A 13236-nucleotide genomic window follows, 5' to 3' on the forward strand; every position below is an offset into this window, starting at 1 on the left:
CCCCCTCTCTCTTTAGCTCCCTCCCTCTCTCCCTCTAACCCTTCCCGTGCAGGGAGCTGGCTCTCTGATGTCCATCAGTCTTCCTTGCTGCCTGCCTCTCTGCAGTGGACCTGACAATGAAGCAGCCCAGTGAGCACGGGGGGGGGGGGACACAACACCCATTACTCCCATTAAGGCCTGATTGAGCAAGTCGGGAACCATCAAATGGAACCTCCCTGTCCACTGGGGCTTTAAGCTGCAGCCTGAGGCCTCAGGGACCATCAATAAAGCCAGACTAATTTAATTACTGCTATTCACCTAAAATGTTTTATTTTCTCTGCACCCCAGACTCCATGTGTCAATACCTATCACGATGTTAAGAGGCAGAATGGAAAGTTATGTGAGGATGCTTGATGGTTGAAGTCGGTGAACAAGTGGGTTTGAGGGCTGTGTGGAAAATCTCTGAAAAAATGTGTTGAAATTAGCCAACGTTCTAAAAGGAATGAGTCATATTAGCTCATATTCTTCTCTCTGGCAACATACACTTTAGAGTGGGCTTTCAGAGAAAAACCACTTGAGGGTATTTGGATCTCTGGCTCAGCCAGGAGTCTATAAGAAGGCTGTAAATGGAATTGCACTATAGAATGAGCATAGGAAGCCTGGGCAGGTAATGGTATACTTCATTGTTAGGCTAATCTCTCATGGACAGATGCACGTAACCTAATCGAGAATCTGACGATATAAGGCAAGATTTTAGTTCTGGGTGTCCTAGATTATTGTTAGGCTATTGACAAGATAACGACTGCAAGTGCTGCCACTTACAGTGCCTTGCAAAAGTATTCATCCCCCTTGGCGTTTTTCCTATTTTGTTGCATTTCAACCTGTAATTTAAATGGATTTTTATTTGGATTTCATGTAATGGACATACACAAAATAGTCCAAATTGGTGAAGTGAAATATAAAAAATAAATAACAGAAAAGTGGTGTGTGCATATGTATTCAGAAGTCACATAATTAGTTATATAAAGTCCACATGTGTGCAATCTAAGTGTCACATGATCTCAGTATATATATACACCTGTTCTGAAAGACCCCAGAGTCTGCAACACCACTAAGCAAGGGGCACCACCAAGCAAGTGGCACCATGAAGACCAAGGAGCTCTCCAAACAGGTCAGGGACAAAGTTGTGGAGAAGTACAGATCAGGGTTGGGTTATAAAAAAAATATCCGAAACTTTGAACATCCCACGGAGCACCTTTAAATCCATTATAAAAAAATTGAAAGAATATGGCACCACAACAAACCTGCCAAGAGAGGGCCGCCCACCAAAACTCACGGACCAGGCAAGGAGGGCATTAATCAGAGGCAACAAAGATACCAAAGATAACCCTGAAGGAGCTGCAAAGCTCCACAGCGGAGATTGGAGTATCTGTCCATAGGACCATTTTAAGCCATACACTCCACAGAGCTGGGCATTACGGAAGAGTGGCCAGAAAAAATACATTGCTTAAAGAAGAAAATGGGCAAACACGTTTGGTGGCACCATCATGCTGTGGGGATGTTTTTCATCGGCAGGGACTGGGAAACTGGTCAGAATTGAAGGAATGATGGATGGCGCTAAATACAGGGAGAAACCTCTTTCAGTCTTCCAGAGATTTGAGACTGGGATGGAGGTTCACCTTCCAGCAGAACAATGACCCTAAGCATACTGCTAAAGCAACACTCGAGTGGTTTAAGGGGTAACATTTAAATGTCTTGGAATGGCCTAGTCAAATCTCAGACCTCAATCCAATTGAGAATCTGTGGTATGACTTAAAGATTGCTGTACACCAACGGAACCCATCCAACTTGAAGGAGCTGGAGCAGTTTTGCCTTGAAGAATGGACAAAAATCCCAGTGGCTAGATGTGCCAAGCTTATAGAGACATACCCCAAGAGACTTGCAGCTGTAATTGCTGCAAAAGTTGGCTCTACAAAATATTGACTGAATAGTTATGCACGCTCAAGTTTTCTGTTTTTTTGTCTTATTTCTTGTTTGTTTCACCCAAAAAATATTTTGCATCTTGAAAGTGGTAGGCATGTTGTGTAAATCAAATGATACAAACCCCCAAAAATTCTATTTTAATTCCAGGTTGTAAGGCAACAAAATAGGAAAAATGCCAAGGGGGTGAATACCTTCGCAAGCCACTGTACGTATTTCACTCAAAACCTGATAAGGTAGCTAGTGGCTGAAGAGCCGTGGGGATTGAGATGAGAAGAGGCCTCCAAGGCTTCAAAGAGCTGCCAAGTCCTTAGCCCTTTATGGTCCTAACCAGTCCTTAGCTCTTTATGGTCCTAACAAGTCCTTAGCCCTTTATGGTCCTAACCAGTCCTTAGCCCTTTATGGTCCTAACCAGTCCTTAGCCCTTTATGGTCCTAACCAGTCCTTAGCCCTTTATGGTCCTAACCAGTCCTTAGCCCTTTATGGTCCTAACCAGTCCTTAGCCCTTTATGGTCCTAACCAGTCCTTAGCCCTTTATGGTCCCTAACAAGTCCTTAGCCCTTTATGGTCCTAACCAGCCCTTAGCCCTTTATGGTCCTAACCAGTCCTTAGCCCTTTATGGTCCTAACCAGTCCTTAGCCCTTTATGGTCCTAACCAGTCCTTAGCCCTTTATGGTCCTAACCAGCCCTTAGACCTTTATGGTCCTAACCAGTCCTTAGCCCTTTATGGTCCTAACCAGTCCTTAGCCCTTTATGGTCCTAACCAGTCCTTAGCCCTTTATGGTCCTAACCAGTCCTTAGCCCTTTATGGTCCTAACCAGTCCTTAGCCCTTTATGGTCCTAACCAGTCCTTAGCCCTTTATGGTCCTAACCAGCCCTTAGACCTTTATGGTCCTAACCAGTCCTTAGCCCTTTATGGTCCTAACAAGTCCTTAGCCCTTTATGGTCCTAACCAGTCCTTAGCCCTTTATGGTCCTAACAAGTCCTTAGCCCTTTATGGTCCTAACCAGTCCTTAGCCCTTTATGGTCCTAACCAGTCCTTAGCCCTTTATGGTCCTAACCAGCCCTTAGACCTTTATGGTCCTAACCAGTCCTTAGCCCTTTATGGTCCCTAACCAGTCCTTAGCCCTTTATGGTCCTAACCAGTCCTTAGCCCTTTATGGTCCTAACAAGTCCTTAGCCCTTTATGGTCCTAACCAGTCCTTAGCCCTTTATGGTCCTAACCAGTCCTTAGCCCTTTATGGTCCTAACCAGTCCTTAGCCCTTTATGGTCCTAACAAGTCCTTAGCCCTTTATGGTCCTAACCAGTCCTTAGCCCTTTATGGTCCTAACCAGTCCTTAGCCCTTTATGGTCCTAACCAGCCCTTAGACCTTTATGGTCCTAACAAGTCCTTAGCCCTTTATGGTCCTAACCAGTCCTTAGCCCTTTATGGTCCTAACAAGTCCTTAGCCCTTTATGGTCCTAACCAGCTCTTAGCCCTTTATTGTCCTAACCAGCCCTTAGACCTTTATGGTCCCTAACAAGTCATTAGCCCTTTATGGTCCCTAACAAGTCATTAGCCCGTTATGGTCCCTAACAAGTCATTAGCCCTTTATGGTCCCTAACAAGTCATTAGCCCTTTATGGTCCCTAACAAGTCATTAGCCCGTTATGGTCCCTAACAAGTCATTAGCCCTTTATGGTCCCTAACAAGTCATTAGCCCTTTATGGTCCCTAACAAGTCATTAGCCCGTTATGGTCCCAACAAGTCCTTAGCCGTTTATGGCCCCTATCAACCTTGATGACTAATTTAGAACATCATGTAAATTTATAGAAACCTAAACAAGGTGCCAACTTGTGCCTTGCTAACTCTCCCTGATGGTGCTACAACTGAACTGCAGTATTACAGCAGCTGCGTATACTCAATGCTCACATAGGTCATATTTGAGAGTCAAAGTCCATGTTACATTTCTGCCAGTGTTTCAACACATGATGTAATTGAATATATTTAATCATTATTGTGTGAACAGCATTATTACAAGTTACAGTGCATTCGGAAAGTACTCAGACCCCTTGACTTTTTCCACATTTTGTTACGTTACAGCCTTGTTCTAAAATTGATTAAATCGTTTTTTTCCCTCATCAATCTACACACAATACCCCATAATGACAAATACATTTTTGCAAATGAATAAAAAATACAAAAATGAAATATTACATTTACATAGGTATTCAGACCCTTTACTCAGTACTTTGTTGAAGCACCTTTGGCAGCGATTACAGCCACAAGTCTTCTTGGGTATGACACTACAAGCTTGGCACACCTGTATTTGGTGAGTTTCTCCCATTCCTCTCTGCAGATCCTCTCAAGCTCTGTCAGGTTGGATGGGGAGCGTCGCTGCACAGCTATTTTCAGGTCTCTCCAGAGATGTTCAATCGGGTTCAAGTCCGGGCTCTGGCTGAGCCACTCAAGGACATTTAGAGACTTGTCCCAAAGCCACTCCTGCGTTGTCTTGGCTGTGTGCTTAAGGTTGTTGTCCTGTTGGAAGGTGAACCTTCGCTCCAGTCTGAGGTCTTGAGTGCTCTGGAGCAGGTTTTCATCAAGGATCTCTCTGTACTTTGCTCCATTCATCTTTCCCTCAATCCTGACTAATCTCCCAGTCCCTGCCACTGAAAAACATCCCCACAGCATGATGCTGCCACCACCATGCTTCACCGTAGGGATGGTGCCAGATTTCCTCCAGGCGTGACTCTTGGCATTCAGGCCAAAGAGTTCAATCTTGGTTTCATCAGACCAGAGAATCTTGTTTCTCATGGTCTGAGAGTCCTTTAGGTGCCTTCTGGCAAACTCCAAGCGGGCTGTAATGTGGCTTCCGTCTGGCCACTCTACCGTAAAGGCCTGATTGGTGGAGTACTGCAGAGATGGTTGTCCTTCTGGAAGGTTCTCCCATCTCCACAGAGAAACTCTGGAGCTGTGTCAGTGACCATCAGGTTCTTGGTCACCTCCCTGACCAAGGCCCTTCTCCCCCGATTGCTCAGTTTGGCCGGGCAGCCAGCTCTAGGAAGAGTCTTGGTGGTTCCAAACTTCTTCCATTTAAGAATGATGGAGGCCACTGTGTTCTTGGGGACCTTCAATACTGCAGAAATGTTTTGGTACCCTTCCCCAGATCTGTGCCTCGACACAATCCTGTCTCGGAGCTCTACGGACAGTTCCTTCGACCTCATGGCTTGGTTTTTGCTCTGACATGCACTGTCAACTGTGGGACCTTATATAGACAGGTGTGTGCATTCCAAATAATGTCCAATCAAATGAATTTACCACTACTGGACTTCAATCAAGTTGTAGAAACATCTCAAGGATAATCAATGGAAACAGGATGCACCTGAGCTCAATTTCGAGTCTCATAGCAAAGGGTCTGAATACTTATGTAAATAAGGTTTTTCTGTTTTTTATTTTTAATACATTTACAAACATTTCTAAAAACCTGTTTTTGCTTCGTCATTATTGGGTATTGTGTGTAGATTGATTTTTAAAAAATGTAATCCATTTGAGAATAAGGCACACTGTAGGTCATTAATATCCGCAAGACCAACAGGACATGGAGGATATTGTCAACATGATGTACAGTGCGGGTATTAATGACCTACAGTGTGACATTAACTGAGCTGGGTTACTGTTTGACAACTGGATCAGCTCGTGTGGGATGGAAATTGCATTGCAACCCTGAACATAGTTTTGACAGTGACAGCGGAAACAACTTTGTATTTTTAGACTCTTTAAGAAATGATAAACACAGTGAGCCACTGACCTGGCACAGTCAGGTTGTTGTGTAACTTAAAGTCACACTGTACCGTACTTAGTTTCACTAAGTTGGAATTTATAATCCATGGTCATTGAAAAAGTATGACATGTGGCTGCAGAATAGATGCAGACATATTCCATTTTATAACTCGACCCATGATGAGGATGAGTCATTACTATATATCTATAAAGACATCAAAACAAAATACAAAATGTATAAGCATGGAAATCAGTGATGAAAGACCCCTCTTACAAAGATATTCAGGACAGCATGGAAATCAGTGATGAAATACCCTTTGTGTGTTTGATGCTGAGTCTTTTGACATCACTGTCTCACAGGGCCACAATTTTGCATTCAAGAGAGCACTTTACACTTGGAAACATGAGCAAGGAAGATGTTCGAGATGTTTTCCCTGCCTCCCCCACAGGTCAGTGGGGGTAAACCCAGGAATAGATGTCTGCTCATGTCGCTGCCTGAGGTACAGGCTCAATAATACTTATTTACTGTAACGTTATGCTGAACACTTCATAATGGCAGGCCCTTCAAAACCGAGCAGATATTGAAGTTTGAACTTTAATGAGTTGGGTGAAAATCCTTGTCCTCTGTCTTTATCCCAGAAGCGTCCCTCTATATGTGTTGATCATCACAACTCAAGATGACGATATGACTAAAAAACATTGACAATGAAACAGGAATGTAGTGGATCTGGAATGAATATCTGCTCTCAAATTAGACATCAGCCAGGTCCTCAAATCCATGGGCGGATATGATCGACAGCAGAGGGAAGATCATTTCAGGGGAAGGGAATTATGTAATGTTGTTCAGTGGCATTGAAATAGTCCCAGCCAGCTAGAGACAAATTAATATTGCGCTTCAGCCGAAATCACTCTTAAATGTTCTTAGTTAGAGGCAGCCACCTGTACCCACACAGCTGCCTGTACAGATATACTGTATATGGCATATCATGTTCTAATTCTATTTTTATGGCCAACTGCTTAAATTACCCCTCTTTCACTTTCAGTTACTCTCTGGCACTTTCCAAGTCTTCCCAGTCTAGGGACTGATTACTGTAAAAGGAAAAAGCTCACTTCCCTTGGCTCCACTCTGCCAACACTGCAGTGAATACAGGTCCTTGTGAAGGGTTGTACTTTCCCAGAAAATGGGTTTACCTTAACTAATCCAGCTGTAACCATGTATAGTAATTAACACACAAACATAGCATGTTTTGATGTTCATTGATACTATCTTACCAGAACAGTTAGGCTTGTTGAAAAACCGACAAGACTCCTACAGTACAAACTCTCTCAGAATGTAGTCTGAGAATCTTTTACATGACATACAATATACCACACATTGTTAATGACCTGGCAATGATTGAATGCAATGCTGGATATGTTGGAAACACAATTATGACCAGCTGCATTGTGTTAAATACAGGCAATAGCAAAAGGCCACAGAAAGTCTGATACGTTGTAATTTGGAGTGTCAAATTCAAACTGAATGTCTATTTTGAGAGTATTGTACAGAAAGGGTACAATATGCACAGCATGCTACACTGCCTGCCTCCCTGACTGTGTAGTTACATTACTAATTAGTGTAGGGAGGGACAGTATTCGACCCCTCACTGATTCTGAAGGGGCAAAAACCTAAAATGATCACAACAAATCTTTATCTCCCAGAGATTCTCTAAAAGTCTGAAACCCCTTCGATTATTATATGAGACAGCAAAACAACTCTGAGTTGGAAAGGTCAGAAGTACTAAAATGAGTTCTTATTAAGCAAAACAATATATAAATGGTATATTAATTAGATAATTTCCATGTAGGCCTTTATTGTGGTGATGTGTGGCCCTGTACTGTTATGTTTATAAGAAGACCACATACTGTATATATTTATAAACTGGGTGGTTCCAGCCCTGAAAGCTGATTGGCTGAAAGCCGTGGTATATGAGACCGTATACCCCTGATATGACAAATAATTTAATTTTACTGTTCTAATTACATTGATAACCCGTTTATAATAGCAATAAGGAACCTCAGGGGTTTGTGATAAAAGTTAATTTGTGGAATTTCTTTCCTTCTTAATGCGTTTGAGCCAATCGGTTGTGTTGTGACAAGGTAGGGAGGGTATACAGAAGATAGCCCTATTTGGTAAAAGACCAAGTCCATATTATGGCAAGAACAGCTCAAATAAGCAAAGAGAAATGACAGTCCATCATTACTTTAAGACATGAAGGTCAGTCAATACAGAACATTTCAAGAACTTTTAAAGTTTCTTCAAGTGAAGTCACAAAAACCATCAAGCGCTATGATGAAAGTGGCTCTCATGAGGACCGCCACAGGAATGGAAGACCCAGATTTACCTCTGCTGCAGAGGTTCATTAAAGTTACCAGTCTCAGAAATTGCAGCCCAAATAAATGCTTAACAGAGTTCAAGTAACAGACACATTTCAACATCAACTGTTCAGAGGAGACTGTGTGAATCAGGCCTTCATTGTTGAATTGCTGCAACGAAACCACTACTAAAGGACACCAATAAGAAGAAGAGACTTGCTTGGGCAAAGAAACACGAGCAATGGACATTAGACCGGTGGAAATTTGTCCTTTGGTCTGGAGTCCAAATTGGAGCTTTTTTTGGTTCCAACCGCCGTGTCTTTATGAGATGCGGTGTGGGTGAACGGATGATCTCTGCATGTGTAGTTCCCACCGTAAATCATGGAGGAGGAGGTGTTATGGTGTGGTGGTGCTTTGCTGGTGACACTGTCTGTGATTTATTTAGAATTCAAGGCACACTTTACCAGCATGGCTACCACAGCATTCTGCAGCGATACGCCATCCCATCTGGTTTGGGCTTAGTGGGACTATCATTTGTTTTCAACAGGACAATGACCCAACACACCTCCAGGCTGTGTAAGGGCTATTTGACCAAGAAGGAGAGTGGTGGAGTGCTGCATCAGATGACCTGGCCTCCACAATCCCCCGACCTCAACCCAATTGAGAGGGTTTGGGATAAGTCAGACCGCAGAGTGAAGGAAAAGCAGCCAACAAGTGCTCAACGTATGTGGGAACTCCTTCAAGACTGTTGGAAAAGCATTCCAGGTGAAGCTGGTTGAGAGAATGCCAAGAGTGTGCAAAGCTGTCATCAAGGCAAAGGGTGGCTATTTGAAGAATCTCAAATATAAAATATATTTTGATTTGTTTAACACTTTTTTGGTTACTACATGATTCCATATGTGTTATTTCATAGTTTTGATGTCTTCACTATTATTCTATAATGTAAAAAATAGTGAAAATAAAGAAAAACCCTTGAATGAGTAGGTGTGTCCCCTGTAGCTCAGTTGGTAGAGCATGGCGCATGCAAGGCCAGGGTTGTGGGTTCGTTTCCCACGGGGGGCCAGTATGAAAATGTATGCACTCACTAACTGTAAGTCGCTCTGGATAAGAGTGTCTGCTAAATGACTAAAATGTAAATTGTGTGTCCATACTTTTGACTGGTAGTGTGTGTGTGTGTGTGTGTGTGTATATATATATATATATATATATGTATACATATACTCTACCCTTTTCAAAACAAGTTGGCCTGAGTTACAACTGAGATAAAACAGACACAGGAAATATGATCCACCAAAAGGAGCTTTCCCCCCCTCTTCTGGCTATTTGAGAAACTACCAGACAATAGCCAGCATTTCCTGCCATTAGTCTACATGTGTTATCACACTTCCTGTTGCGATAAAGTGCAAAGAATGTTATTTTATTAACAGGGGAAGGCAATATCACACAGACACCAACCGGCAGACTTCGGCTAGATACAGACTATGATAATATACAGATGTAGAATCTTAATTTGATCACCCAGTTGCAGGAGGAGTTTCCTGCAATGCAGGACATTTAAAACATGTAGTGTATTTGAGGTTTAAAAAGGCTTCTGAAGTTTGTAATTTCCACTTTGAAATTTCAGACTTGATTTTCCCTTACGAAAAATGTATCAACCCCTACAAATGTATAATCCACATAATCATTCACATTTCCTGTTGCTGCAGGGTTATTTTCCTGCTGTAGCAAACTGGCTCAAATTAAGATCTTACACCTGTACTGTAGCATGCATGAATTCAAGACCTACTTAATTAGACTACTCCGAAAGGGCAGATGGACAGAAGTGGTAAACAAAGTTGACTGATGACAGGAAGGGGACTGTCAGTAGAGATAATGTACTGATGTGATATTTGATAGAGGAGGCATTTAAAGCTGGTGACTAATGTCAGTAAATTGTTAGCAAAAGCCTTGACATTGTACGTACTGTATGAGAACATTATGACCACATCAATGGCCTTGTGAAATATGTAAACATTGTCACACCTGTGTTGGTTAAATCAAGAAATAATACAGATATGGTGTTCATACTGCACTTCTGAACAATATTGAATATCTCACAAACAAAGTCCTTCTTCCCTAACCATCTATGGAAAATCATCTTTGTGGAATAAAGAACATGGCCTTTACTGTGACGATTAACAGCCCATTCTCACCAGAGCCTATTCAACTTCAGAGGAACACAGCTCCATAGGACATCAAGACTAGAGGCGTTATAGCTCTTTGAAGATCTGTGCACTTTGCAGAAATTACAACAGGAAACCACTGCAGCATTGGGGACCTCAGTTCTATGTAAAGGCCATTCTAGAGAAGGGGCCTCAGCAACTTCTCTCTTGGAAACGTGATCTCATGATGTTATCTTTGTCATTGTCAGTTCATGACATCAAATACATGAATTCATTGAAAAACATGAGGGAAATCATAATTCATGATTGATTGTTAATCAGCAACAAATGATACATTGTTGGACTTTTTATGTCTAGGCCTGTCTAGATTAGATAGAAAACATAAATGTAGGTGTTGAAAAGGCCTTGCGTGTTTAAAACAAATATATATACAGTACCAGTTTGGACACACCTACTCATTCAAGGGTTTTCTTTATTTTGACTATTTTCTACATTGTAGAATAATAGTGAATATAGAGGCAAAAGAAACCTATTTAGGCGACATGCTGGCTAACGGAGTAGAACACTTGAAAAAGAAAAGGAGAGCCGCACACTCTAGGAGCTCAGATGCCATAATTTAATAACCTAATAACCAACGTTTCGACAGACAAGCTGTCTTCATCAGAGTATAATGACAAACACTGCGGGTCATTAGTTTATATAGTGTAAGGACACACGCAGGTGTCTGTAATCATGGCCGGGTGTGGCCTGATAGCATTGGTTAATTCACAGATAAACAGAACATACATATTTTCACTATTTGTTACATTGTAGAATAATAGTGAAGACATCAAAACTATGAAATAACACATATGGAATCATGTAGTAACCAAGAAAGTGTTAAACAAATCAAATTATATTATATATATTTGAGATTCTTCAAATAGCCACCCTTTGCCTTGATGACAGCTTTGCACACTCTTGGCATTCTCTCAACCAGCTTCACCTGGAATGCTTTTCCAACAGTCTTGAAGGAGTTCCCACATACGTTGAGCACTTGTTGGCTGCTTTTCCTTCACTCTGCGGTCTGATTTATCCCAAACCATCTCAATTGGGTTGAGGTCGGGGGATTGTGGAGGCCAGGTCATCTGATTCAGCACTCCACCACTTTCCTTCTTGGTCAAATAGCCCTTACACAGCCTGGAGGTGTGTTGGGTCATTGTCCTGTTGAAATACAAATGATAGTCCCACTAAGCCCAAACCAGATGGGATGGCATATCGCTGCAGAATGCTGTGGTAGCCATGCTGGTTAAGTGTGCCTTGAATTCTAAATAAATCACAGACAGTGTCACCAGCAAAGTACCCCCACACCATAACACCTCCTCCTCCATGCTTTACGGTGGGAACTACACATGCGGAGATCATCCGTTCACCCACACCGCGTCTCACAAAGACACGCCGGTTGGAACCAAAAATCTCCAATTTGCCAAAGGGTAAATTTCCACCGGTCTAATGTCCATTGCTTGTGTTTCTTGGACCAAGCAAGTCTCTTCTTCTTATTGGTGTCCTTTAGTAGTGGTTTCTTTGCAGCAATTCGACCATGAAGGCCTGATTCACACAGTCCCCTCTGAACAGTTGATGTTGAGATGTGTCTGTGATTTGAACTCTTTTAAGCATTTATTTGGGCTGCAATCGCTGGTAACTCTAATGAACCTCTGCAGCAGAGGTAACTCTGGATCTTCCATTCCTGTGGCGGTCCTCATGAGAGCCACTTTCATCATAGCGCTTGATGGTTTTTGCGACTGCACTTGAAGAAACTTTCAAAGTTCTTGAAATTTTCCGTATTGACTGACCTTCATGTCTTAAAGTAATGATGGACTGTTGTTTCTCTTTGCTTATTTGAGCTGTTCTTGCCATAATATGGACTTGGTCTTTTACCAAATAGGGCTATCTTCTGTATACCCCCCCTACCTTGTCACAACACAACTGATTGGCTCCATCGCATCGCATTCCACAAACTACCTTTTAAGAAGGCACACCTGTTAATTGAAATGCATTCCAGGTGACTACTTCATGAAGCTGGTTGAGAGAATGTCAAGAGTTTGCAAAACTGTCATCAAGGCAAAGGATGGCTATATTTTGATTTGTTTAACACTTTTTTGGTTACTACATGATTCCATATGTGTTATTTCATAGTTTTGATGTCTTCACTATTATTCTACAATGTAAAAAATAGTACAAATAAAGAAAAACCCTTGAATGAGTAGGTGTGTCCAAACTTTTGACTGGTACTGTATATAATAATAATAAACTCACAATCAAAATGACTGCATATCCTCATTTGATCATAGAGAGGTGTAGCATAATGCATTCAAAAACTTTTGTGGGAAACTATTATGAATTCTCTGCGTGTCAAGCGCTGCCATTCAATTTTTTCCAAATATACTTTTAACTAACTCCCCTTTCATCTGTGGTACAACCTTGTAACCCATTTCAGTGTTGTTCATCAAGCGCTATCTTTTTCATTTTGACTGCAATAAATAACGACTATTTAAACTTCAGCAAGCTAAACTAAATTAGGGAAATATGGACGAGGTTATACATATTTGGCGTGTATAGGCTTTTGAAATACTCACCTGAACGTGCACCTCGCAGTCTGAACAATATTCTCGACCTGAAACCAGAAGTGTCACTGTGAGAACGAACTCTGCAAATCGGAGAGAACGTCTTCAAATCGGCGAAACTGTCTTCATTGGCCATCTGATCCATAGAACGCTGAGAGAAATCTATACAGTATTGTGGGGTGTGCAGAAATTGACAGGGGACAGCGACGGCTTTTTAGAAGATCATTATCAGAACCAAACTTCTATAACAACCCCTCCTCTCTACTTGTTGTTCCGCCCTAGAAGATTGCTGTAAAATTCACTCAATTCACTTTCAATGTGACTTGTACAGAATTTGTCTAAAAAATGTTTAAAAAAAACAAATAAATAAATCAATAGCAACTCCTCTCCTTCACTT

The sequence above is a fragment of the Coregonus lavaretus genome, assembly GCF_964263955.1.
Source record: "Coregonus lavaretus genome assembly, chromosome: 1".
NCBI classification, from domain to species: domain Eukaryota; kingdom Metazoa; phylum Chordata; class Actinopteri; order Salmoniformes; family Salmonidae; genus Coregonus; species Coregonus lavaretus.